The following is a 27,476-nucleotide window of genomic DNA, read 5'->3' on the forward strand; positions in this document are numbered from 1 at the left end:
AGGAGGAACTACGTAACCAGCGCAAAGAAGCTAAAAACCTTGAAAAAAGATTTGACGAATGGCTAACTAGAATAACCAATGTAGAAAAGTCCTTAAAAAACTGATAGAGATGAAAACCATAACATGAGAACTACGTGATAAATGCACAAGCTTCAGTAACTGAGTCCATCATCTGGAAGAAAGAGTATCAGCGATTGAAGATGAAATGAATGAAATGAAGTGAGAAGAGAAGTGTAGAGAAAAAAGAGTAAAAAGAAATGAACAAAGCCTCTAAGAAATATGGGATTATGTGAAAAGACCAAATCTACGTCTGATTGGTGTGCCTAAGACGGGGAAAATGGAACCAAGTTGGAAAACACTCTGCAAGATATCATCCAGGAGAACTTCCCCAACCTAGTAAGGCAGGCCAACATTCAAATTCAGGAAATACAGAGAATGCCACAAAGATACTCCTCGAGAAGAGCAACTCCAAGACACATAATTGTCAGATTCACCGAAGTTGAAATGAAGGAAAAAATGTTAAGGGCGGCCAGAGAGAAAGGTCACGTTACACAGAAAGGGAAGCCCAGCAGACTAACAGCAGATCTCTCGGCAGAAACTCTACAAGCCAGAGGAGAGTGGGGGCCAATGTTCGATATTCCTAAAGAAAGGAATTTTAAACCCAGAATTTCATATCCAGCCAAACTAAGTTTCATCAGTGAAGGAGAAATAAAATCCTTTACAGATAAGCAAATGCTTAGAGATTTTGTCACCACCAGGCCTGCCTTACAAGAGACCCTGAAGGAAGCCCTAAACATGGAAAGGAACAACCGCTACCAGCCATTGCAAAAACATGCCAAAATGTAAAGACCATCGAGGCTAGGAAGAAACTGCATCAACTAACGAGCAAAATAACCAGCTAATATCATAATGGCAGGATCAAGTTCACACATAACAATATTAACCTTAAATGTTAATGGACTAAATGGTCAAATTAAAAGACACAGACTGGCAAATTGGATAAAGAGTCAAGACCCATCAGTTTACTGTATTCAGGAGACCCATCTCGCATGCAGAGACACACATAGGCTCAAAATAAAGGAATGGAGGAAGATCTACCGAGCAAATGGAAAACAAAAAAAAGCAGGGGTTGCAATCCTAGTCTCTGATAAAACAAACTTTAAACCATCAAAGATCAAAAGAGACAAAGAAGGCCATTACATAATGGTAAAGGGATCAATTCATCAGGAAGAGCTAACTATCCTAAATATATATGCACCCAATACAGGAGCACCCAGATTCATAAAGCAAGTCCTTAGAGACTTACAAAGAGACTTAGAATCCCATACAATAATAATGGGAGACTTTAACACCCCACTGTCAACATTAGACAGATCAACGAGACAGACAGTCAACAAGGATATCCAGAAATTGAACTCAACTCTGCACCAAGCAGACCTAATAGACATCTACAGACCTCTCCACCCCAAATCAATAGAACAGCATGACATCACTCTTATTCCAAACTTGACCACATAGTTGGAAGTAAAGCACTCCTCAGCAAATGTAAAAGAACAGAAATTATAACAAACTGTCTCTCAGACCACAGTGCAATCAAACTAGAACTCAGGACTAAGAAACTCAATCAAAACCACTCAACTACATGAAACTGAACAACCTGCTCCTGAGTGACTACTGGGTACATAACGAAATGAAAGCAGAAATAAAGATGTTCTTTGAAACCAATGAGAACAAAGATACAACATACCAGAATCTCTGGGACACATTTAAAGCAGTGTGTAGAGGGAAATTTATAGCACTAAATGCCCACAAGAGAAAGCAGGAAAGATCCAAAATTGACACCCTAGCATCACAATTAAAAGAACTAGAGAAGCAAGAGCAAACACATTCAAAAGCTAGCAGAAGGCAAGAAATAACGAAGATCAGAGCAGAACTGAAGGAGATAGAGACACAAAAAACCCTCCAAAAAATCAATGAATCCAGCAACTGTTTTTTTGAAAAGATCAACAAAATTGATAGACCGCTAGCAAGACTAATAAAGAAGAAAAGAGAGAAGAATCAAATAGACGCAATAAAAAATAATAAAGAGGATATCACCACCGACCCCACAGAAATACAAACAACCATCAGAGAATACTATAAACACCTCTACACAAATACACTAGAAAATCTAGAAGAAATGGATAATTTCCTGGACACTTACACTTTCCCAAGACTAAACCAGGAAGAAGTTGAATCCCTGAATAGACCAATAGCAGGCTGTGAAACTGAGGCAATAATTAATAGCCTACCAACCAAAAAAAGTCCAGGACCAGACGGATTCACAGCCGAATTCTACCAGAGGTAAAAGGAGGAGTTGGTACCATTCCTTCTGAAACGATTCCAATCAATAGAAAAAGAGGGAATCCTCCCTAACTCATTTTATGAGGCCAACATCATCCTGATACCAAAGCCTGACAGAGATACAACAAAAAAAAGAGAATTTTAGAGCAATATCCCTGATGAACATCGATGCAAAAATCCTCAATAAAATACTGGCAAACCGAATCCAGCAGCACATCAAAAAGCTTATCCACCATGATCAAGTGGGCTTCATCCTGGCATGCAAGGCTGGTTCAACATACACAAATCAATAAACGTAATCCAGCGTATAAACAGAACCAAAGACAAAAACCACGTGATTATCTCAATAGATGCAGAAAAGGCCTTTGACAAAATTCAACAGCCCTCCATGCTAAAAACTCTCAATAATTTGGTATTGATGGAACGTATCTCAAAATAATAAGAGCTATTTATGACAAACCCACAGCCAATATCATACTGAATGGACAAAAACTGGAAGCATTCCCTTTGGAAACTGGCACAAGACAGGGATGCCCTCTCTCACCACTCCTATTCAACATAGTGTTGGAAGTTCTGGCTAGGGCAGTCAGGCAAGAGAAAGAAATCAAGGGTATCCAGTTAGGAAAAGAAGAAGTCAAATTGTCCCTGTTTGCAGATGACATGATTGTATATTTAGAAAACCCCATTGTCTCAGCCCAAAATCTCCTTAAGCTGATAAGCAACTTCAGCAAAGTCTCAGGATACAAAATCAATGTGCAAAAATCACAAGCATTCTTATACACCAGTAACAGAAAAACAGAGAGCCAAATCATGAATGAACTCCCATTCACAATAGCTTCAAAGAGAATAAAATACCTAGGAATCCAACTTACAAGGGATGGAAAGGACCTCTTCAAGGAGAACTACAAACCACTGCTCAGTGAAATAAAAGAGGACACAAACAAATGGAAGAACATACCATGCTCTTGGATAGGAAGAATCAATATTGTGAAAATGGCCATACTGCCCAAGGTAATTTATAGATTCAATGCCATCCCCATTAAGCTACCAATGAGTTTCTTCACAGAATTGCAAAAAACGGCTTTAAAGTTCATATGGAACCAAACAAGAGCCCGCATTGCCAAGACAATCCTAAGTCAAAAGGACAAAGCTGGAGGCATCACGCTACCTGACTTCAAACTATACTACAAGGCTACGGTAACCAAAACAGCATGGTACTGGTACCAAAACAGAGATATAGACCAATGGAACAGAACAGAGCCCTCAGAAATAATACCACACATCTACCGCCATCTGATCTTTGAGAAACCTGACAAAAACAAGAATTGGGGAAAGGATTCCCTATTCAATAACAGGTGCTGGGAAAATTGGCTAGCCATAAGTAGAAAGCTGAAACTGGATCCTTTCCTTACTCCTTATACGAAAATTAATTCAAGATGGATTAGAGACTTAAATGTTAGAACTAAAACCATAAAATCCGTAGAAGAAAACCTAGGTAGTACCATTCAGGACATAGGCGTGGGCAAGAACTGCACGTCTAAAACACCAAAAGCAATGGCAACAAAAGCCAAAATTGACAAATGGGATCTAATTAAACTAAAGAGCTTCTGCACAGCGAAAGTAACTACCATCTGAGTGAACAGGCAACCTACAGAATGGGAGAAAATTTTTGCCATCTACTCATCTGACAAAGGGCTAATATCCAGAACCTATAAAGAACTCAATCAAATTTACAAGAAAAAAACAACCCCACCAAAAAGTGGCGAAAGGATATGAACAGACATTTCTCAAAAGAAGACATTCATACAGCCAACAGACACATGAAAAAATGTTCATCATCACTCGCCATCAGAGAAATGCAAATTGAAACCACAATGAGATACCATCTCACACCAGTTAGAATGGCAATCATTAAAAAATCAGGAAACAACAGATGCTGGAGAGGATTTGGAGAAATAGGAACACTTTTACACTATTGGTGGAACTGTAAACTATTTCAACCATTGTGGAAAACAGTGTGGTAATTCCTCAAGGATCTAGAACTAGAAATACCATTTGACCGAGCCATCCCATTACTGAGTATATACCCAAAGGATTATAAGTCATGCTCCTATAAAGACATACACACGTATGTTTATTGCAGCACTATTCACAATAGCAAAGACTTGGAATCAACCCAAATGTCCGTCAGTGACAGACTGGATTAAGAAAATGTGGCACATATATACCATGGAATACTGTGCAGCCATAAAAAAGGATGAGTTTGTGTCCTTTGTAGGGACATGGATGCAGCTGGAAACCATCATTCTCAGCAAACGATTGCAAGAACAGAAAACCAAACACTGCATGCTCTCACTCATAGATGGGAATTGAACAATGAGATCACTTGGACACAGGAAGGGGAACATCACACACCGGGTCCTATTGTGGTGAGGAGGGAGGGGGGAGGGATAGCATTCGGAGATATACCTAGTGTAAATGATGAGTTAATGGGTGCAGCACACCAACATGGCACATGTATACATATGTAACAAACCTGCACATTGTGCACATGTACCCTAGAACTTAAAGTATAATTAAAAAAAAAAATTCGTATGCAGTGCTGACATGTAAACCCAAGGATATATAATGTTTACTATTGAAACTGTTTACTAAAGAAAATAAGAGGCATGGTTAGCTGAATAATCAAGCAAGTATTCAAAATAAAATTAAATTTAATAAAAAAAACTAAGATCAGAGCAGAACTGAAGGAGATAGAGACACAAAAAACCCTCCAAAAAATCAATGAATCCAGAAGTTGGTTTTTTGAAAAGATCAACAAAATTGACAGACCGCTAGCAAGACTAATAAAGAAGAAAAGAGAGAAGAATCAAATAGACGCAATAAAAAATGATAAAGAGGATATCACCACCGACCCCACAGAAATACAAACTACCATCAGAGAATACTATAAACACCTCTACGCAAATAAACTAGAAAATCTAGAAGAAATGGATAATTTCCTGGACACTTACACTTTCCCAAGACTAAACCAGGAAGAAGTTGAATCCCTGAATAGACCAATAGCAGGCTCTGAAATTGAGGCAACAATTAATAGCCTACCCACCAAAAAAAGTCCAGGACCAGATGGATTCACAACTGAATTCTACCAGAGGTACAAGGAGGAGCTGGTACCATTCCTTCTGAAACTATTCCAATCAATAGAAAAAGAGGGAATCCTCCCTAACTCATTTTATGAGGCCAACATCATCCTGATACCAAAGCCTGGCAGAGACACAACAAAAGAAGAGAATTTTAGACCACTATCCCTGATGAACATCGATGCAAAAATCCTCAATGAAATACTGGCAAACCGGATTCAGCAGCACATCAAAAAGCTTATCCACCATGATCAAGTGGGCTTCATCCCTGGGATGCAAGGCTGGTTCAACATTGGCAAATCAATAAACATAATCCAGCATATAAACAGAACCAAAGACAAGAACCACATGATTATCTCAATAGATGCAGAAAAGGCCTTTGACAAAATTCAACAGCCCTTCATGCTAATAACTCTCAATAAATTCGGTATTGATGGAACGTATCTCAAAATAGTAAGAGCTATTTATGACAAACCCACAGCCAATATCATACTGAATGGGCAAAAACTGGAAAAATTCCCTTTGAAAACTGGCACAAGACAGGGATGCCCTCTCTCACCACTCCTATTCAACATAGTGTTGGAAGTTCTGGCTAGGGCAATCAGGCAAGAGAAAGAAGTCAAGGGTATCCAGTTAGGAAAAGAAGAAGTCAAATTGTCCCTGTTTGCAGATGACATGATTGTATATTTAGAAAACCCCATTGTCTCAGCCCAAAATCTCCTTAAGCTGATAAGCAACTTCAGCAAAGTCTCAGGATACAAAATTAATGTGCAAAAATCACAAGCATTCTTATACACCAGTAACAAACAGAGAGCCAAATCATGAATGAACTTCCATTCACAATTGCTTCAAAGAGAATAAAATACCTAGCAATCCAACTTACAAGGGATGTCAAGGACCTCTTCAAGGAGAACTACAAACCACTGCTCAGTGAAATCAAAGAGGACACAAACAAATGGAAGAACATACCATGCTCATGGATAGGAAGAATCAATATCGTGAAAATGGCCATACTGCCCAAGGTAATTTATAGATTCAATGCCATCCCCATTAAGCTACCAATGAGTTTCTTCACAGAATTGGAAAAAACGGCTTTAAAGTTCATATGGAACCAAACAAGAGCCCGCATTGCCAGGACAATCCTAAGTCAAAAGGACAAAGCTGGAGGCATCACGCTACCTGACTTCAAACTATACTACAAGGCTACAGTAACCAAAACAGCATGGTACTGGTACCAAAACAGAGATATAGACCAATGGAACAGAACAGAGTCCTCAGAAATAATACCACACATCTATCGCCATCTGATCTTTGACAATCCTGAGAGAAACAAGAAATGGGGAAAGGATTCCCTATTTAATAAATGGTGCTGGGAAAATTGGCTAGCCATAAGTAGAAAGCTGAAACTGGATCCTTTCCTTACTCCTTATACAAAAATTAATTGAAGATGGATTAGAGACTTAAATGTTAGACCTAATACCATAAAAACCCTAGAAGAAAACCTAGGTAATACCATTCAGGACATAGGCATGGGCAAGGACTTCATGTCTAAAACACCAAAAGCAATGGCAGCAAAAGCCAAAATTGACAAATGGGATCTAATTAAACTAAAGAGCTTCTGCACAGCAAAAGAAACTACCATCAGAGTGAACAGGCAACCTACAGAATGGGAGACAATTTTTGCCATCTGCTCATCGAGAACCTACAAAGAACTCAAACAAATTTACAAGAAAAAAACAACCCCATTAAAAAGTGGGCAAAGGATATGAACAGACATTTCTCAAAAGAAGACATTCATACAGCCAACAGACACATGAAAAAATGCTCCTCATCACTGGCCATCAGAGAAATGCAAATCAAAACCACAATGAGATACCATCTCACACCAGTTAGAATGGCAATCATTCAAAAGTCAGGAAACAACAGGTGCTGGAGAGGATGTGGAGAAATAGGAACACTTTTACACTGTTGGTGGGATTGTAAACTAGTTCAACCATTATGGAAAACAGTATGGCAATTCCTCAAGGATCTAGAACTAGAAGTACCATATGACCCAGCCATCCCATTACTGGGTATATACCCAAAGGATCATAAATCATGCTGCTATAAAGACACATGCACACGTATGTTTATTGTGGCACTATTCACAATAGCAAAGACTTGGAATCAACCCAAATGTCCATCAGTGACAGAGTGGATTAAGAAAATGTGGCACATATACACCATGGAATATTATGCAGCCATAAAAAAAGGATGAATTTGTGTCCTTTGTAGGGACATGGATGCAGCTGGAAACCATCATTCTTAGCAAACTATCACAAGAACAGAAAACCAAACAGCACGTGTTCTCACTCATAGGTGGGAACTGAACAATGAGATCACTTGGACTCGGAAAGGAGAACATCACCCAGCGGGGCCTATCATGGGGAGGGGGCGGGGAGAGGGATTTCATTGGGAGTTATATGACGAGTTGATGGGTGCTGACGAGTTGATGGGTGCAGCACACCAACATGGCACAAGTATACATATGTAACAAACCTGCACGTTATGCACATGTACCCTAGAACTTAAAGTATAATAATAAAAATAAATAAATAAATAAATAAATAAATAAATTTAATAAAAAAAAACTAAAAACTTTTACATGACAAAATCACCATGACAAGAATCCACAAACAAATACCCAAGTGGGGGAGAATAATTGCAATATATTTGACAGAAGAAGGATTGATATCATTAGTATTTAGGGGATCACTGGTAAGTCAACCAGAAAAAGATGAGAAAAAATCAGTATGAACAGATATTTTACAGAAAAAATTTTGAAAAAATACTTAGCCTCATTTATAATTAAGGAGGTAAAAATTAAAATAAGATGCTATTTTTCATTTACCAAACTGACAAAGATGAAAAAGTTCAAAAATATCTAATGATAGCATGTGGTAAAATGCACTCTCAGATCCTTTCTTGTGGGCGGTCTGACATTTATCAAAATAATAAATACACATTTATCTCTGCAGTGCTAGTGCTAAGAGTATGTTCTACAAATACATTTATCTTAGTGTACAAAGATATATGTAAGAGGTTATTGCATATAGCATCATTTATAATAGAAACAATTTGGAAGCAATTTACTTGACTATTGATATGGACTTATTAAATAATTTAGAATGCTTATCTATATTGGAATATTATATAGCTAGTAAAACAAAAGATGTATACATATATATATGGATAATGAAAAAATGGTTAGGCTATAATATTTACAAAAAGTAAGTTACTGATAATAGGTATAGTATGAGCTTATTTACAATAATATATGATTTATACTTAGGCTGTATATATGCAAAGAAAATTTCTAGAATGTTACACAGAACCATTGGAAATGATTATCCCTGAGATGGAGAATGGAGATTCTATGGACTCTTCTTTTCATTTTATCCCCTCTGGACTCTTTCACTTTTTATTGCAGCTATTTTCTAATTTTATAGTAATTAAAAGCAACCAAAAATAATATTTTAGCTGGTAGTGACTATGTTGCTTTTGAAAATGGAATTTAATATTCTGGGAATAAAATTATGGGTTAAAATAGTAAAACAAATAAGTAATTTCAGCTAATGTTTGTTCAACAAAGATTTAGGAAGCTCCTACTTTGCATGATGTACTAAACTGAGAGCTTAACCTGTGGAACAGATAATACTTGATAAATGCTAAAAATAGCAGTTCAGACATTTCTCCTAGAGGTTAAATTTTCTTAATTAAAACCAGATGAAATGAAGTCTGTCTGTTAGTGAACACTGTTTTTACTACATGATTGTCATGCCACCAACCTAGAAACTAGCACCAGGGGCAGGAAAAAATGCTAAGGTTTGTGAATTTGGCTATGCCATTTTGTTGGCTTTGTGCTTTGGTTGTCATAATATGGCTGCTGAAGGTGTTGGGAATGTGTGAGAAGGTGTATTAGTGATAATGCTCATGATGACGGGAGAAGATCCTGTATTCCTGAGCAAAAACTAGATTTGATCGAATGCTATATTTACCAGTGCTGTTTATATTTTGTTGCTTTAAAGGCAGCAATTTTATGAAGAAGATTGTAGTTTCATGGAGGCAAGTGGACCCCTACATTTTCTAGGGTTTGGCCATGTGAATTATACCAATCTATTTAGAAATAGTGGCTGTTTTCTATTAGAGAGTCTGTGATTCTTCAAAATCTTGTGAAAGAGTCTGTGATTCTTCAAAATCTTGTGATTTCATTGATCTCAAGACATTTGAGGAATGGGAAATGATTGCAGTATCCAGTTGGCATTAGCTGTTTGTATTTACATACCCACACAGTCAGTTGTGCTATGTTAACACTTGTTTTGAAAACGTGAATTTACTGCAATGCCATTGATATATTAGGAAGCAATTTGAGCGTAAATGAATTTTATGTTTGCCTTATCCATGATTTTGTCAGCAAGAAACACCAAGTGAACACAGAATACAGCACACAGTTGAACCAAGCCCAGCAGGAACACACAAAACGGACACATGTACATACCTGGAATATCTACTAGCTACCTCAGTTCACAAGTTTTGAGCCACACCCACTCACATTTGGTGTCACACCTTTCCGTCTGATTTCAGATAACCTTCTTTCTGGCACCCATGATTAATTCAAAAGCTACAGTCTTTCAAATGTCTATATCTATAAGTAAACTTCAGGTCTTTTTTTCAAGGTAAGATGCCATATATTTACGTTTCCTAACCATTTAACATGTATAAAAATGCTATGATTTTTTATTAGGTTTCATGTGTGTGTGTGTGTGTGTGTGTATGTGTGTGACTGACAAAGATTTGGAGTTTTGTGTCCCTAGCTACATTTCCGTTTCCCCCGTAAGTCCTTGTTTGTGCCATTTTTGCATAGTGTAGTGATTTTTAGGAATGTATTTCCTTACAGTGAAACTGACTATATCTCTTTGAACAAATTTATGCTGGTCTTTTTTCCTTTTCATTTTAAGTTTATGTAGTGCATCTGATTTGCAATAGTTGAACAAACACCGCTCTGCAAACAAATGAATGATGGAAATCTTATTTTTCCTTTTGCTGCAGGTAATTCATTGTACCAAGTTAGCTCAACATTTCTAGTTTTAAACCAACTTCTCTAGTTACTTATTGACAGTTGGTTAGGCCTTCATGTATCCTAGCAAATTGAGTGATTTTTCTAAGTTAAATTTTTGTGAAGGGCTGCAACTTGAGATAAGGTCCCAAATGCCTCATGTTGAACTCCTTTGGACTTCTCTAGACTTCTGTGACTTGAGGTTCATTACATTGCTAATCATCTGTGTTTATTATTATATGAAGAAAGCCTTGCACCAAGTTTGTGGCATGAAGTAAGTATGTAGATATAAACAGCATGTGATTGAAAACCAAGTATTTATTATTTGGAAGTGAATTACTTGTTTTTTTTTTTTTAAAAGCTTAGTCATCTTTTTTGAGGGTTTTTTCTACTCCAGTGACGATATGGGTTAAAGTAAAAATCTTTCATTGAATGAAGTTCCTTTTTGAGGTTCTAACATGATATACATGAATAAAGGAGTTACAAGTCTATAATTGCCTTCTTTACATCTGACTTATAATGCTTTCTTGTGCCCAGGTTCTGTTCCTTATTCTAGTTCACTTAGTAGTTGCACTAGGAATTATTTCTGTAAAAATATGAGAGATAGGAATGTATATTTTGACTTGAATATTTGTTTTAAGGTTTTCCGTGGGTAAGTACAGGTTTTTATCCTGATTTTGGCACGTAGGAATTCAGCTTTAAGTTGAAATTTAAGACTTCCTGACTTCCTTTTTCCTTCCTTCCTTCCTTCCTTCCTTCCTTCCTTCCTTCTTCCTTCCTTCCTTCCTTCCTTCCTTCCTTCCTCCCTCCCTCCCTGCCTCCCTCCCTCCCTCCTCCCTCCTTCCCTCCTTCCTTCCCTTTCTTTTCTTCTCCTCTTCCTTCTCCTCTCTCCTGTCTCCTCTCCCCTCTTCCTTCTCTCTTCTTCCCTCTCTCTTCTCCCCTCTTCCCTCTCCCCTCTCCCCTCTTCCCTCTCCCCTCTCCCCTCTCCCCTCTCCCTTCTCTCTTCTCCCTTCTCTTCTCTTCTTTTTCTAGACAAGGTCCCCCTCTGTTGCCAAGGTGGAGTGCAGTGGCACAATCAAGGCTCACTGCAGCCTTGACCTCCCAGGCTCAAGTGATCCTCCTACCTCAGCCTCCCAAGTAGCTGGGACCACAGGCATGCACCATGATGGCCAGCTAGTTTTTTGATTTTTTGTAGAGATGAGGTCTCACTATGTTGCCCAGGCTTAAGTGATCCTCCTGCTTTGGCCTCCCAAAGTGTTGGGATTACAGGCATGAGCCACCATGCCTGGTTTAAGATTTCTCTTAATTTTCTTTTTGAAAGAAAGTATCTTAGTCAATAGTAAGTGCATCTAGCAAAGAGGGGCTTTACTATGGTGACACTAAAATCTGTTCTTCTCTTCTTCATTCATTCATTCTTCATAGAACAAATATTTGTTAAGTGCCTAATATGTGTTAAATCATTTTAGGCTCCAGAGGATATAATGATGAGCAAAAATACAGTCTTTCCCCTCACAGTCTAGTGGGGGAAATATACTTTAATTAATTAGTGACCAAAATATATTCTTATAAATTGTGATAAGTGTTATGAAGAAAGTGTACAAGTTCCTTTGAAAGAGAAAAACAAGGGGACCCAATTTGGATAAGTGATTTAAAAAAGGCCTTTCTGAAGAAGTGACATTTAAACTGAAGTCTACAGGATAAGGAGTTTACTGGAAGGGAAAGGGGGTGGAAGGATTTCCAGGCAGAGGCAAGAGGTTTTGTGATATCATTTTATAGTACTTATGACCTTTTTAGATGCTTATATAATTAGGTACTAGTCTATGAGCAAGACAGTTTATAGAGCTGTGTTACTGAAAAGATGCATATAAATTACATTTTTATAAATGAATTCCTGAATTCCTGCAGGCTTACATTATACTCACTGTGCTATATCATCTGCATTTGATAGATGTTCAGTTACTTCAATTACTGCTAGATTGATCTTTCATAAAGCACAACTTTGATGATGCTTTTTTCTGCTCAGAAATCTTTACCAGCTCCCCAATTACCCAATAAAATCCAGACTTCTTAGCCTCATGGTCAGGCCCTCCCTAACTGGCCCTAGTCTCAATATTCTATTTCAACTTTATTCCTATTTCTGAGGTACTATCTTTGCCAACAGAACTTCTGGACGATCATGTGCACGATCATGTGCACTTTCTTATGTGCCCACCTTCACTTGCATTGCTTCTCTTTCCTTACAGTCTGTTCACCTTGTTCTTAGACTGCCCAAATCCTGTGTATATATCCAGGCCCATTTCAGATGTTAACATTTGATCTCAGTGTCTTCTCTGATCACCCCAGCTGGAAGTCACTTCTTTTTCTTCTGACTTATTATGCCATTTTTATTTTTACTGTTCTTTAGGTACTTTTCCCTTCTTCTTTTTAAAAAACTTCTTATTTTTAATTGACATCATAATCATATACATTTGTGGGGTAGAATGTGATGTTTTGATACATGCACACAGCATGGAGTGATTAAATCAAGCTAATTAACATATCCATCACCTCACTTTTTTTGTGGTAAGATAATTACAATTTACTTTCTTTATTATTTTTATTTTTATTTTTAAGATGGAGTCTTGCTCTATCACCCAGGCTGGAGTGCAGTGGCTCAATCTGAGCTCACTGCAACCTCTGTCTTCCAGATTCAAGTGATTCTCCCACCTCAGCCTCCCAAGTAACTGGGATTACAGGTGCTCACCACCACACCCATCTGCTTTTTGTGTTTTTAGTAGAGATGGGGGTTTTGCCATGTTGCCCAGGCAGGTCTTGAACTCCTGAGCTCAGGCAATCCACTCACCTAGGCCTCCCAGTGTGCTAGGATTACAGGCAGGAGCCACAGCGACCAGTCAGTTTCTTAATTCTTTTTAAACGTGCAATATGCTATTATTGACTATAGTCACCCTGCTATGCAATAGATGTCAAAACATTCCTCTTGTCTACCCTTTGACCAGCAGCTCTCCATTCCTTCCCTCCTATTCCCCCCAGCCTCTGGTAATCACCCTTCTACACTCTCCTGTATGAGTTTGACTCTTTTAGGTTCTACATATAAGTAAGATTGTGTGGTGTTTGTCTTTTGTTTTCAAATGCCCAAGGGAGGTAAACAAGGCTGCCCAGATAATGATTCTCAAGGGCTGTCTTGGCCTCCAACCCTGGCTGAAGAGAAGAAAGATCCCCTATGGCCCTGGGGGAGAGAGGTCCTCTGTCTTTCTGTGCCTGGCTCATTTCACGTAACGTAATGTCCCCCAGGCTTATCCACATTGTTGCAAATGACAGGATTTCCTTCTAAAAAAGGCTGATAGTATTCCATTGTGTGTGTGTGTGTGTGTGTGTGTGTATATATATGTGTGTGTGTGTGTGTGTGTGTATATATATATATGTGTGTGTATATATATATCACGTTTTTTAACCATTCATCTGTTGATGGGCACTGAGGTTGTTTTCACATCTTGGCTATTGAGAGTAATGTTGCAGTGAACATGGGAGTGCAGATCTCCTTCTGACATACTGATTTTGGTGCTTTGGGTGTGTACCCAGCAGTGGGATTGCTGAATCATATAGTAGTGATGTGTTTAGTTTTTTTGAGGAATCTCCATACTGCTTTTCGTAATAGCTGTACTAATTTACATCCCCACCAGCAGTGTACAGGTGTTCCCTTTCTCTGCATCCTCACTAACACTTATCTTTCATCGTTTTGATAACAGCCATTCTATAAAAAAGATAAAACCATCATCTCATAATGGTTTTAATTTGCATTTCTCTGATGATTAGTGATGTTGAACATTGTTTTCATGAACTGGTTGGCTATTTGTATGTCTTTGTATAAATGTCTATTCAGGTCATTCACTCTTTTTTTTTTTTTTTTTTTTTTTTTTTTGAGATGGAGCCTCACTCTGTCGCCCAGACTGGAGTGCAGTGGCATGATCTAGAATCACTGCATCCTCCACCTCCCAGATTCAAGCGATTCTCCTGCCTCAGCCTCCCCAGTAGCTGGGAGAACAGGTGCATGTCACCATGCCCAGCTAATTTTTTGTATTTGTAATAGAGATGGGGTTTCACTGTGTTAGCCAGGATGGTCTTGATCTCCTGACCTCGTGATCCACCCGCCTCAGCCTCCCAAAGTGCTTGGATTACAGGCGTGAGCCACCACACCCAGCCAATTCATTGATCAGGTTATTTGCTTTCTTGCTATTGAGTTGTTTGAGTTCCTTACATATTTTGGATATTAATCCTTTATCAGATACATTGTTTGTAAATGTTTTCTCCTACTCTGTGAGTTGTCCCTTCACTTTGTTAACCTGTTTCCTTCGCTCTGCAGAAGCTTTTTAGGTGGGTGCCGTTCCACTTGTCTATTTTTGCTTTTGTTGCCTGTGCCTTTGGGGTCATATCCAAAAAATCATTGCCTAGTCTAATGTCAAGGAGCTTATCCTCTGTGTTTTCTTCTAGTAGTTTTATAGTTTCAGATCTTATATGTAAGTCTTTAATCCATTTGGAGTTGATTTTTATATATGGTATGAGATAAAAATGCAATTTCATTCTTCTGCATGTGGATATTCATTTTTTCCATCATCATTTATTAAATAGGGTGTCCATTTCCCATTGTGTGTTCTTTGCACCTTTGTAAAAAAAGAAAATCAGTTGACTATTAATGTGTGGGTTTCTGGGATTTCTGTTTTGTTCCATTGGTCAGTGTGTCTATTTTTATGCTAGTACCATGCTGTTTTGATTTTGATAGCCTTAAAATATACAGTCATATAGTGCATAACAACATTTTGGTCAATGATGGATCAGATATACAGTGGTGGTCCCATATGATTATAATGGAGCTAAAGAATTCCTATTGTCTAGTGACATTGTAGGTGATGTGACATTGTAAGGCAACACATCACTCAGGTGTTTGTAGTGATGCTATTGTAAACAAACCTGCTATTGCTTCTCGGCCTTTTGGCTAAGATCAAGTGTAACAAACCTATTGTACTTCCAGTTGTATAAAAGTGTAGGACATGTACTTATGTAAAGTGTATAATACTAGATAATAATAAGCAATTATGTTACTTGTTTATATATTTACTTATATATGATATGTATACCATATATATATATATATATATATATATTTTTTTTTTTTTTTAAGACAGAGTCTCCCTCTGTCACCCATGCTAGAGCATAGTGGCTTCATCATAGCTTACTCTGCAGCCTTGAACTCCTAGATTCAAGTGATCCTCCTGCCTCAGCCTCCTGAGTATCTGGGACTATAAGTGTGTACCACATACCTAATTTAAATTTTTTTTTATGTGTGGAGATAAGGTCTCAGTGTATGGCCCAGGCAGCTCTTGAACTCCTGGGCTCGAGCGATCCTCCTGCCTTGGCCTCCCAAAGTGTTGGGATTATAGACATGAGCCATCACCCGGCCTATATTATGCTCTTTGTTATTTTAGAGTCTATTCTTTTCACTTATTAAAAAAAGTTAACTCTTAAGCAGTCTCAGGCAGGTCCTTCAGGAGATATCCAGAAGCAGGCATTTTTATCATAGGAGATGACAGCTCCATGCTTGTTATTGCCCCTGAAGACCTTCCAGAGGAACAAAATGTGGAGAAGGAAGACAGTGATATTGATGATCCTTATCCTGTGTAGATGTAGACTAATGTTTGTGTATGTGTCTTAGTTTTTAACAAGAAAGTTTAAAAAGTAAAAAAAAAATGAGTAAAAGAACTGAAAAATAGGCTGGGCGTGGTGGCTCAAGCCTGTAATCCCAGCACTTTGGGAGGCCGAGGCGGGTGGATCACAAGGTCAGGAGATCGAGACCATCCTGGCTAACACGGTGAAACCCTGTCTCTACTAAAAATACAAAAAACTAGCCGGGCGAGGTGGCGGGCGCCTGTAGTCTCAGCTACTCCGGAGGCTGAGACAGGAGAATGGCGTGAACCCGGGAGGCGGAGCTTGCAGTGAGCTGAGATCTGGCCAGTGCACTCCAGCTTGGGTGACAGAGCGAGACTCCGTCTCAAAAAAAAAAAAAAAAAAAAAAGAACTGAAAAATAGAAACAAGCTTGTAGAGTAAGGATATAAAGAGATAAAATAGTTTTGTACAGCTGAACCTCTGTTTGTGTTTTAAGCTATGTGTTATTAAAAAGAAGCAAAAAGTTAAAAAAAATGTAAAAAGTTTATGAAGTAGAAAAGTTACAGTAAGCAAGGTGATGTCAGCAAAATGACAGAATAGAAGATCCTCTGGCATCACTTTCCCTACAAAAATACAACTAGAAATGATTTAAAAACAAGAATACCATCCTGAATATACCAGAACTTGGAGGAGAAACTGAGAAACCCCATCGACTCACAGAATCGAGATAAGCGTTAAGAGAAAAGGTCATTTCAGTCTGTGCCACTTCCTTCCCCAAGCTGGCATAATGCCACTCACAGAGAATTTTTCTAGACCTATGGCTTATAGGGTGATAGGAGGGAATTGGAGGTGGGCATTCATTCTCACCACTGGTCTGGAATCTTTGTGAGAAGCCTACTCGAGATGCACTCCATAGGAACCACTGGGAGTACCAGGAGGGTTGTACCATCTGGGGGTGAATTGGGGACACACAGAGACACTGAGCACAGTGACTGGTGTGCAGATCTTGGTGGCTCTTTAGCTCTCCAATCAGCAGGGACACCATATTGGAGAGACAGACCAGTGTCATAGTGCTGCAAGGGCACAGTTCATGGAAAGGCTGGAATACCTAGCAGGATTTTCCACAAAGCCTAGGCATTTGAATCAAGCCTTCCCCTGACCTAGAAATAACTTAAAGGCTGGAATTAAGTTCTGGTGCCCATTTATGTTTTTCCTAGATTAGGAAGCAATAACAGCACAGCAATATAGTTCTGGGGTAAAGTTTTAGTTCTTACGCTCACTACAAGTTCTGCGCAGAATGGGAAAAAATGACAAGCCGGAGTTTAAGTTCTGATATGAAGAAGTAAAGGTCTAACACCACCAAAGAACACCTGCAAAAACTAGTGGAGGCAGCTCTCTCCTTAAATGTGCAGTCATCAACAAAAAGACACAAGGATTGTGAAAACTCAGGGAAATATAATACCACCAAAAGATACTAACAGAGCTCTAGCAGTGTTCCCAGAAGCATTGCAGATCTATGAAATGTCTGATTAAGAATTCAGAATAAGGCCAGGCATGGTGGCTCATGCCTGTAATCCTAGCACTTTGGGAGGCTGAGGTGTGCAGATCACTTGAGGTCAGGAGTTCAAGACTAGCTTGGCCAACATGGTAAAATCCTGTCTCTACTAAAAGTACAAAAATTAGCCAGTTGTGGTGGTAGGCAACCTATAGTCCCAGCTACTCAGGAAGCCAAGGCAGGAGAATCACTTGAACCCAGGATGCAAAAGTTGCAGTGAGCCAAGATTGCACCACTACACACCAGCCTGGGGAATAGAACAAGACTCTGTCTCAAAAAAAAAAAAAAAAAAAATGAATTCAGAATAACCCCCTTAAAGAAGTTCAGGGAGTCGTTTTGCCTGCTGCCATCCATGTAAACTATGACTTGTTCTTCCTTGCCTTCTGCCATGATTGGGAGACCTCCCTAGCCATATAGAGCTGTGAGTCCGCTAAACCTCTTTTTCTTCCAGTCTTGGGTATGTCTTTATCAACAGTGTGAACACTTATACTGTAAATTGGTACCAGTAGATTGTGGTGCTGCCGTAAATACCCAAAAATGTGGCAGTGACTTTGGAACTGGGTAATAGGCAGGGGTTGGAACAGTTTGGAGGGCTCAGAAGAAGACAGGAAGTGTGGGAAAGTTTGGAATTTCCTAGAGATTTGTTGAATGGCTTTGCCCAAAATGCTGAAAGTGATACGGACAACTAAGTCCAGGCTGAGGTGGTTTCAGATGGAAATGAGGAACTTGTTGGGAACTGGGGCAAAGATGACTCTTGTTATGTTTTAAAAAAGAGACCAGTGACGTTTTTCACCTGCGTTAGAGATGTGTGGAACTTTGAACTTCAGAGAGATGATTTAGAGTATCTAGTGGAAGAAATTTCTAAGCAGCAAAGCACCTAGGTGACTTGGGTGCTGTTAAAGGTATTCAGTTTTATAAGGGAAACAAAGCATGAAAGTTCAGAAAATTTGCAGCCTGACAATGCAAGAAAATCCTAGTTGGGTGTGGTGGCTCACGCCTGTAATCCTAGCACTTTGGGAGGCTGAAGCAGGTAGATCACAAGGTCAGGAGTTTGAGACCAACCTGCCTAGTGTATTAGTAGAAGGAAAGAAATAATAAAGATCAGAGCAGAAATAAATGAATTTGAGGCTAAAAAAATTACAAAAGATCACCCTGCAACTATTGCTATTTTAAATTACATATTCTGGGACCTTATTGCATATTATGTAGAGTTTCAAACAAAAGTATTTTTGTAAGAAGAATTATTACTATCATCAAATAATATTTCTTCAAAATTGTTACAATAATTGTTTGTTCATTAATTATATAATTACATAAAACTTTTGCAGAAGATGCTGATATATCACTGAAAGCCGTGATTCGTTCAGAGTGATATTTGTAATTACGGAAATACAAAGTACAAAGTTAGTATTTGACATCTATTTGAAATCATGTTACAGAAACACTGACTTTTAAGTAAAGATAAGCTGACTTAAAAAATCAATGAATTTAAAAGTTGTTTTTTTTTTAATCTGAAAATCAATAAATCTTTGGCTAGACTAAGAAAAAAGAGAGAAGACCCAAATAAATAAAATCAGAGATGAAAACATTACAGCTGATAACCACAGAAATACAAAGGATCATTATAGAATCTCACGAACAACTATGTACCTACAAATTGAAAAACTTAGAAGAAATGAATAAATTCCTGTATACATAACATATAAGAATTGAACCATGAAGAAATAGAAAACCTGAACAGACTAATAGTGATTTATGAGATTGAAGCAACAATCAGAAGTTTCCCAATAAAGCTCAGGACCCAATGTCTTCACTATTGAATTCTCACAAATGGGTAAAGAAAAGCTAATATCATTTGTATTCAAACTATTTCAGAAAATTGAGGAGGGAATAGTCCAAACTCGTTCTACAAGGCTAGCCTAGCATCACTCTCACACCAAAACCAGGCAAAGCCATAAAAGAAAGAAAAAAAAAAAAAGAGAAAAGAAAAGAAAACTACAGGCCAATATCCCTGGTGAACATAGATGCAGAAATCTTCAGTGAAACACTAGCAAACCAAATTCAACAACACACTGAAAAGATCATTTACCACAATCAAGTGTGATTTACACCAGGGATGCAAGGATATTTCATCATATATAAATTAATGTGACGTATCTGATTAACAGAATCAAGAACAAAAATTATATGGTCATTTCAATAGATACTGAAAAAGTATTCAATAAAATTTAACATCCCTTCATGATAAAAATTCTGAACAAACTGAGTATAGAAGGAACATACCTGAAATCAATAGAGACCGTATATGACCACACCACAGCTAACAATTTGTCTATCAGTTCTAACACTTTTTTGGTGGAGTCTTTAGGTTTTCCTAAATATAAGATCATGTCATCTGTGAAAAAGGATAGATTGACTTTCTCCTTTCCAATCTGGATGTCCTTTATACAAAACCAGCATGCAAAAATCAGCAGTATTTTTATACACCAACAGTGAACAATCTGAGAAATTAAGAAAGTAATCTCATTTACAATAGCTACAAAAATATAAAACACCTAGGAATAAATTTAACCAAAAAATAAGACACCTAGGAAAAAATTTAACCAAAGAAGTAAAGTATTTCTGTAATGAAAATGATAAAATATGAAGAAAGAAATCAAAGAGAACACAAACAAATGGAAAGATGTCCCATGATCATGTATTGGGAGAATTAATATTGTTGAAGTGTTCATACTACCCAAAGTGATCTACAGATTCAATGCAATCCCTCTCAAAATACCAATGACATTCTTTACAGAATAGAAAAAAAATTTTTAAATTTGTGTGGACCCACAAAAGACTGAATAGCCAAAAGAATTGTGAGCAAAAATAACACAGTTGAGGGCATCACACTTTTTGACTTCAAAATATATTATAAAACTATAGTAACCAGAACAGCATCATACTGGCATAAAAATGGACACACAGACCAATGGAACAGAATAGATAACTCAGAAATAAATCCATACATTTATAGCCAACTTATTTTCAACAAAGGTTCCAGAAACATGCATTGTGGAAAGGACAGCCTCTCTAATACATGAGACTGGGGAAACTGTATATCCATATGCAGAAGAAGGAAACTAGATCCCTATCTCTCACCATATCCAAAAACAAAATGAATGCATTGAAGGTTTAAATGTAAGACTTGAAACCATGAAGCTGCTAGAGGAAAACATTGGGGAAATACTTGAGGACATTGGTCTGGGCAAATTTTTTTGTGTGTGTGTGGTATACTTTAAGTTCTAGGGTACATATGCACAACGTGCAGGTTTGTTACATATGTATACGTGTGCCATGTTGGTGTGCTGCACCCATTAACTCGTCATTTACACAAGGTGTATCTCCTAATGCTATCCCTTCCACCTCCCCCCACCCCACGACAGTGTGTGATGTTCCCTTTCCTGTGTCCAAGTGTTCTCATTGTTCAGTTCCCACCTATGAGTGAGAACATGTGGTGTTTGGTTTTCTGTCTTTGCGATAGTTTGCTGAAAATGATGGTTTACAGCTTCATCCATGTCCCTACAAAGGACACGAACTCATCCTTTTTTATGGCTATATAATATTCCATGGTGTATATGTGGGTCTGGGCAAAGATTTTTTTGGATAAGACCCCAGAAGCACAGGCAACAAAAGCGAAAATAGACAAATGGGATTACATCAAGTTAAAAAGCTTTTGCACAGCAAAGGAAACAATTAACAGAGTGAAGCAACAACCTACAGAATGGAAGAAAATATTTACAAACTCTCCATCCACAAGGAATTCATAAACAGAATAGATAAGGAACTCAAACAATTCAATAGCAAAATAATGAATAATCTGATTTTAAAAATGAGAAAATGACCTGAATAGCTTCTTAGAAGAAGACATACAGGCTAGGTGCAGTGGCTAATACCTGTAATCCCATCAGTCTGGGAGGCTGCAGCAGGCGGATCACCTGAGGTCAGGAGTTTGAGACCAGCCTAGTCAACGTGGTGAAACCTTGCCTCTAAGAAAAATACAAAATTAGTCAGGCATGGTGGCACGTGCCTGTAATCCCAGCTACTAGGGAGGCTGAGGCAGGAGAATCACTTGAACCTGGGAGGCGGAGGTTGCAGTGAGCCGAGATTGCGCCGTTGCACTCCAACCTGGGCAACAAGAGCGAAACTCCATCTCAAAAGAAACAAACAACAACAAAAAAGAAGACATACAAATGGCCAACTCTATATGAAAAAATTCTTGTCGCTAATCTTAAGGGAAATGCAAATCAAAACCACAATGTGATATTTTACGTCAGTTAAAATGGCTGTTCTCCAAAAGGAAAAGTAATAGATGCTAGTGAGGATGTGAAGAAAGGGAGAAGGTAGTGCACTGTTGGTAGGAATTTGAATTAGTACATCCATTATGGAAACATTATGGAGGTTCCTCAGAAAACTAAAAATAGTCTACTGTATGATCCAGCAATCCCACTGCTGGATATTTATCCAAAGAAAAGAAATCAGTATATCAAAGGGATACCTGCATTCCCATGTTTATTGCAGCACTATTCACAATATCCAAGATATGGAATCAACCTAAGTGCCCACCAGTGGATGAATGGATAAAGAAAATGTGGTAAATATACACAGCGGAATATTATTCAGCCATAAATGACAATGAAATCCTGTCATTTGCAGCAACTTGGGGGGAACTGGAGATCATTATCTTAAATAAGCCAGGCACAGAAAGACAAATATTGCATGATTTCACTCACATGGGGGATAAACAAGTTAATGCCATAGAGGTAGAGAGTGGACTGATGGTTCCAAGGAGCTGAGAAGGGTAAGGTAGTGGGGATGAAGAGAGGTTGGTTAGTGAGTACAAAAATATAGTTAGATAGAAGGAATAAGTTCTAGGGTTTGATAGCACAGTAGCATGACTATAGTTAACAGTAATTTTATATTTTAAAATAGCTAGAAGACAAGATTTGGAATGTTTCCAGCATAAAGAAATGATAAATGTTTGAGGTAATGGATAGCCTAATTACCCTGATTTGATCATTACATGTTGTGTGAATATATCAAAATCTCACAGGTACCTCATAAATATGTGCAATTCTCATATATCAATAAAAAGTTACAGTAAGCTAGAGTTAATTATTGAAGAAAGAAAAAGTTTTAAAAATAAATTTAGTGTAGCCTAAGTGTACAAGTATTTGTAAAGTGTACAGTAGTATGCAGTAATAACCTGTGCCTTCACATTCACTCACCACTGACTCACTGTTGTACCCAGAGTATCTTCCTGTCCTGCAAGCTGCATTCGTGGTAAGCGCCCTATACAGGTGTATCATTTAAAAAATATTTTATCTGTGGTTTTACTGTACCTTTTCTATGTTTAGATACACAAATACCATTGTGTTACAATTGCCTACAATATTTAATACAGTAAAATGCTATACAGGTTTGTAGCCTAGGAACAAGAGGCTACACCACATAGCCTGTGTGTGTAGTAGGTTGGACCGTCTAGGTTTGTGTAAGCGCACTCTGTGGTGTTTGCACAATGATAAATTACCCATTGACACATTTCTCAAATGTATTCCCGTTGTTAAGCAGCGCATGACTGTATTTTGAAATTAGGAGATGTGAGACCTCTAGCTTTGTTCTTTTTGCTCAAGATTGTGTTGGTCATTCATCTCTCTTCTTGTTTTGAAGTTATTTCTAGGCATATCTTACCTTCCTAACTAGACCTTTATGTTTCTTGAGACCAAAGCCTGTGAAGGATGAGTGTGCTTCTTTCACGGTGCATAATACAGTCCCTTGCACGTGGTAGGCTCTTAATAAAAATTTCTTAAGCTAATTTATAAGTTAATTGTTGGTGGCTAGATTGCCTTGAAAGAGTACTTAGTAATCTTTAAACAAACGCATCAGGGGACTGATATGCATATAAATACTTTGTAACATTAGTAATTTTAAATTTGTATTTTCCTTCAAAGGTATACTACTTGATTGGGATATTTGTATTTTGTTTTGCCCAATTTAGTGACACTGATTCACAGAGATTATTTTAGATTCATAAATGGTGCTGTCATTTCTATTTTTGCCTCTCTTTTAAAGGTTTGCATGCTCATTTAGCTGTAAAAAAGGATGAAAAGAACAAATCAGCACCCTTACTGGTTGTTGATTCCCAGTAGAAAGATATAGATTTGAAAGCATGTCTAGATAATGGATTTATTTTGATTGTTTTGGGTTTTCCTTGTGCATGTGGCTTCAGATGAGGTTGGAATAACCCCACAAAGAATTCCTTATTCATTGGTTCGTTTGGACTTACACTTCTGGTAGATAGCTTCCTATTTGTAAGTTTTTATTAAAAACCATTTCCTTTTGAGAAGTTGTCCCCTTCACTTCTCTCTGAATAAACATTTGAAAAGCTTTTGGATTGCTCTTCAATCTATGACTGTAAGTAGGACCATGTCATGGTTTTAGCTGATGCAGTTTTTAGAACATTTCTTATTGGAATAACATTATCTCAGGGCAATATTTAAATATAAGAGGGAGTGATCTATTTCTCATAGAAACATTTGTCTCTAAGGACAACTAAAACAAAGTACAGTAGCAGAATAATGTATAAACATTTATAATTGATTTAGTATTTGTAATTTATCTGACATTATTATTTTGGCTAGAAGCATTTAAAAATAAGTCTCTTTTAGTTATATTATTTTTCCCTATGCATAAGTGGTAGGTTCTTTAAAAGGAAGTAGTTTGGGAATTCCATATGTTTATGATTAACTATTGTTCTTAAATTTTAACCCTGGAATAATATATGGTTCTATAGAAAACAATGAGTATATGTCAATTATCAGAGGCTCTATTTCTTTGAATATATAGTTGACTTCTCTTACAAAATTATTATGTAGATAGTAAAACAATTGAAAAATTTGAAAAGCTATAAAGAAAAAATAAAATTTACTCATAATTTTCTTTTGAGAAACAATCATTCTTCTAAGTATTTGTTAATCAAATCAATCTGTAACTACATGAAGGATCCATGTACATATATGTATATGTATATTATATATGTATATTTATATGTATTTATATACATGCATATATATAAAAATATATATAATTTCCCTTTGGGATAGTTTTCATATTAGATTAAATTGGGAATGCCAGAGTCTTGTAAGTGGGAGTTGAACAATGAGAACACATGGACACAGAGAGGGGAGCATCACACACCAGGGCCTTTTGGGGGATGGGGGGCTGTGGGAAGGATAACATTAGGAGAAATACCTAATGTAGTTGACGGGTTGATGGGTGCAGCAAACCACCATGGCACATGTATACCTATGTAACAAACCTGCACATTCTGCACAGTATCCAGAACTTAAAGTATAACAAAAAAAAAAAAGAAAAAAAAAGAAAAAAAATCGTTTAGTATTATTTTGAACTGGCAATTGTGAATTACTATTTAAAAAAATCACATGGGCATTTTAACCTTTTCTAGTTGCATTTTTTGCACGAGTGTTTTCTTTTATATTTTTAATGTTTGTGGGTACATAGTGTATATATTTATGGGGTACATGAGATATTTTGATACATGCATGCAATGTGTAATACCTCATGGAGAATGGAGTATCCATCCCCTCAAGTATTTATCCTTTGTATTACAGATAATCTAGTTACTCTTTTAGTTATTTTAAAATGTACAATTAAGTTATTATTGACTATAGTCACCCTGTTGTGCTATCAAATAGTAGGTCTTATTCATTCTTTCCATTTTTTTATGTACCCATTAACTATTCCCATCTTCCCCCTACCACCCACAACCCTTCCCACCCTCTGGTAGCCATGCTTCTACTTTCTATGCCCATGAGTTCAATTGTTTTGATTTTTAGATACCACAGATAAATGAGAACATGTGATATTTGTCTTTCTGTGCCTGGTTTATTTCACTTAACATCATAATCTCCAGTTCCATCCATGTTGTTGCAAATTACAGAATCACAATGAGTATTTTCTAAAGAGTATTTAAATTTTACTTGTTTGATCTTGACTTGTAAATTTGAAATAAGTTGGTTTATGAACAAATGTGGCCAAATAAAATAATAGTGTTTTAATTCCCATAGTTAAAAATATATTTTTGAACTCTTAATCACTGAAGAAATTTGAAATGTTTGAGTGACAATTAAATGGTGAATATGTGTCCCTCTTTTAGATTCCTTGGAAAACCATATCATAGGGCAAGATCCTTAATGGACGAGTGATTTTTCATCTCTTTAGTCAGATTTGCCACCCTAGGGGAATCTAATGAATGACTAGATAAATATTTTGAGAACAAAACAGAGTCTGCATTGGGCAACATCACATTGATGGAGTAGTAAGAAGCTATAAAAAGTGAAAACCAGGCCGGGCGCAGTGGCTCATGTCTGTAGTCCTAGCACTTTGGGAGGCTGAGGCGTGTGGATTGCTTGAGTCCAGGAGTTCAAGACCAGCCTGGGCAACATGGCGAAACCCCATTTCTACAAAAAATACAAAAATTAGCCGGGTGTGGTGATGTGTACCTGTAGTCCCAGCTACTCAGGAGACTAAGGTGGGAGGATCGCTTGAGCCTGGGGAGGCAGAAGTTGCAGTGAGCCAAGGTTGTACCACTGTACTCCAGCCTGGGTGACACTTAAAAAAAAAGTGAAAACTAAATCTTTTCATTTATTAAAATTCATTAATTCATTTGGCAAGTATTTTTGCATCATTCAAGCATATTTGATCATGTACTTGCTATTATTTTAAAAAGGTCAGTATTTCTCAGTGTTGGCCCTATTGACATTTTGGAGTGGGTGATTCTTGTGGTGCAGCTGTATGCATTTTAGATGTTTTGCAGCATCCTTGGTTTCTTACCCTCTAGATACCAGTAGCACTCGCCTAGTTGTGACAACTAAAAATGTCCCCAGACATTGTCAGCCATCCCCTGGGAGGCAAAATCTCTTCCGTTGAGAACCACTGTTTTAGATGACAAACATTTTAAAAGCAATATTTTTGAAATGTATTTTGTGTTGTTTCCCTATTTCAGATTTGAACATCTTCCATGTGATTTTTCTCTGTCAGTATTTCCTGGGCAGTGCCCTATCTGAAAATTGAGTTAGGTTTCATGATGACATATGGAACTAGCCACATTTATCATAGAAATATTGAAATAAAACCCTTATATTTTAAAACTAATAGTTGATTTAATCGTGATTCTGTAACATTTATGACATCCTGAATCAAAAAACCTACTATTTCTTGATCTTTTGAAAAGTACTTTGTACCTGTGAGCAAATTCTTACAAAGAAACCTTCTAATGCTTATTTTTCCTCCTTTAAAAATGATCCTATTCATCTTTTGTTTTAAAGGCTCTGTAACTTATTGGTACTGCATAAAAATTCCATTATTATAGAGACTGTTCTCTTTGCTTCTCTGCTGCATCTTCTTCTGAAGTTATGAGAGATGTGAAACATAGTCTGAAAATTCATTCAAAGCTTTAAAACTTACTATATCCAGGAGAGACAGATTTAAGATTGCTGAGGTTTCTGGTTGAAGTACTTCAAGCAGAAATCCATACTCCATTAGATTCTCTAACATTGTGACCTTAATTTCTCAGATATTTTGCTCTTTAAATTGAAAGTAGTATTTTAGTACAATTTAAGTCTT

General features: G+C 37.4%; 1 protein-coding gene and 1 non-coding gene across 11 annotated transcripts in view; one reads left to right on the forward strand and one right to left on the reverse strand.

The window, feature by feature from the left end:
- The window catches only part of STK33 (serine/threonine kinase 33), a 247,396-nt gene that overhangs the window by 39,222 nt on the left and 180,698 nt on the right, over positions 1-27,476 (forward strand). The gene's annotated exons all lie outside the window — the stretch shown is intronic.
- On the reverse strand, positions 13,705-13,820 carry LOC117081881. The gene has a single exon (XR_004436355.1).

This window comes from Trachypithecus francoisi, unplaced genomic scaffold (assembly GCF_009764315.1).
Source record: "Trachypithecus francoisi isolate TF-2019V2 unplaced genomic scaffold, Tfra_2.0 Lachesis_group8, whole genome shotgun sequence".
NCBI classification, from domain to species: Eukaryota; Metazoa; Chordata; class Mammalia; order Primates; family Cercopithecidae; genus Trachypithecus; species Trachypithecus francoisi.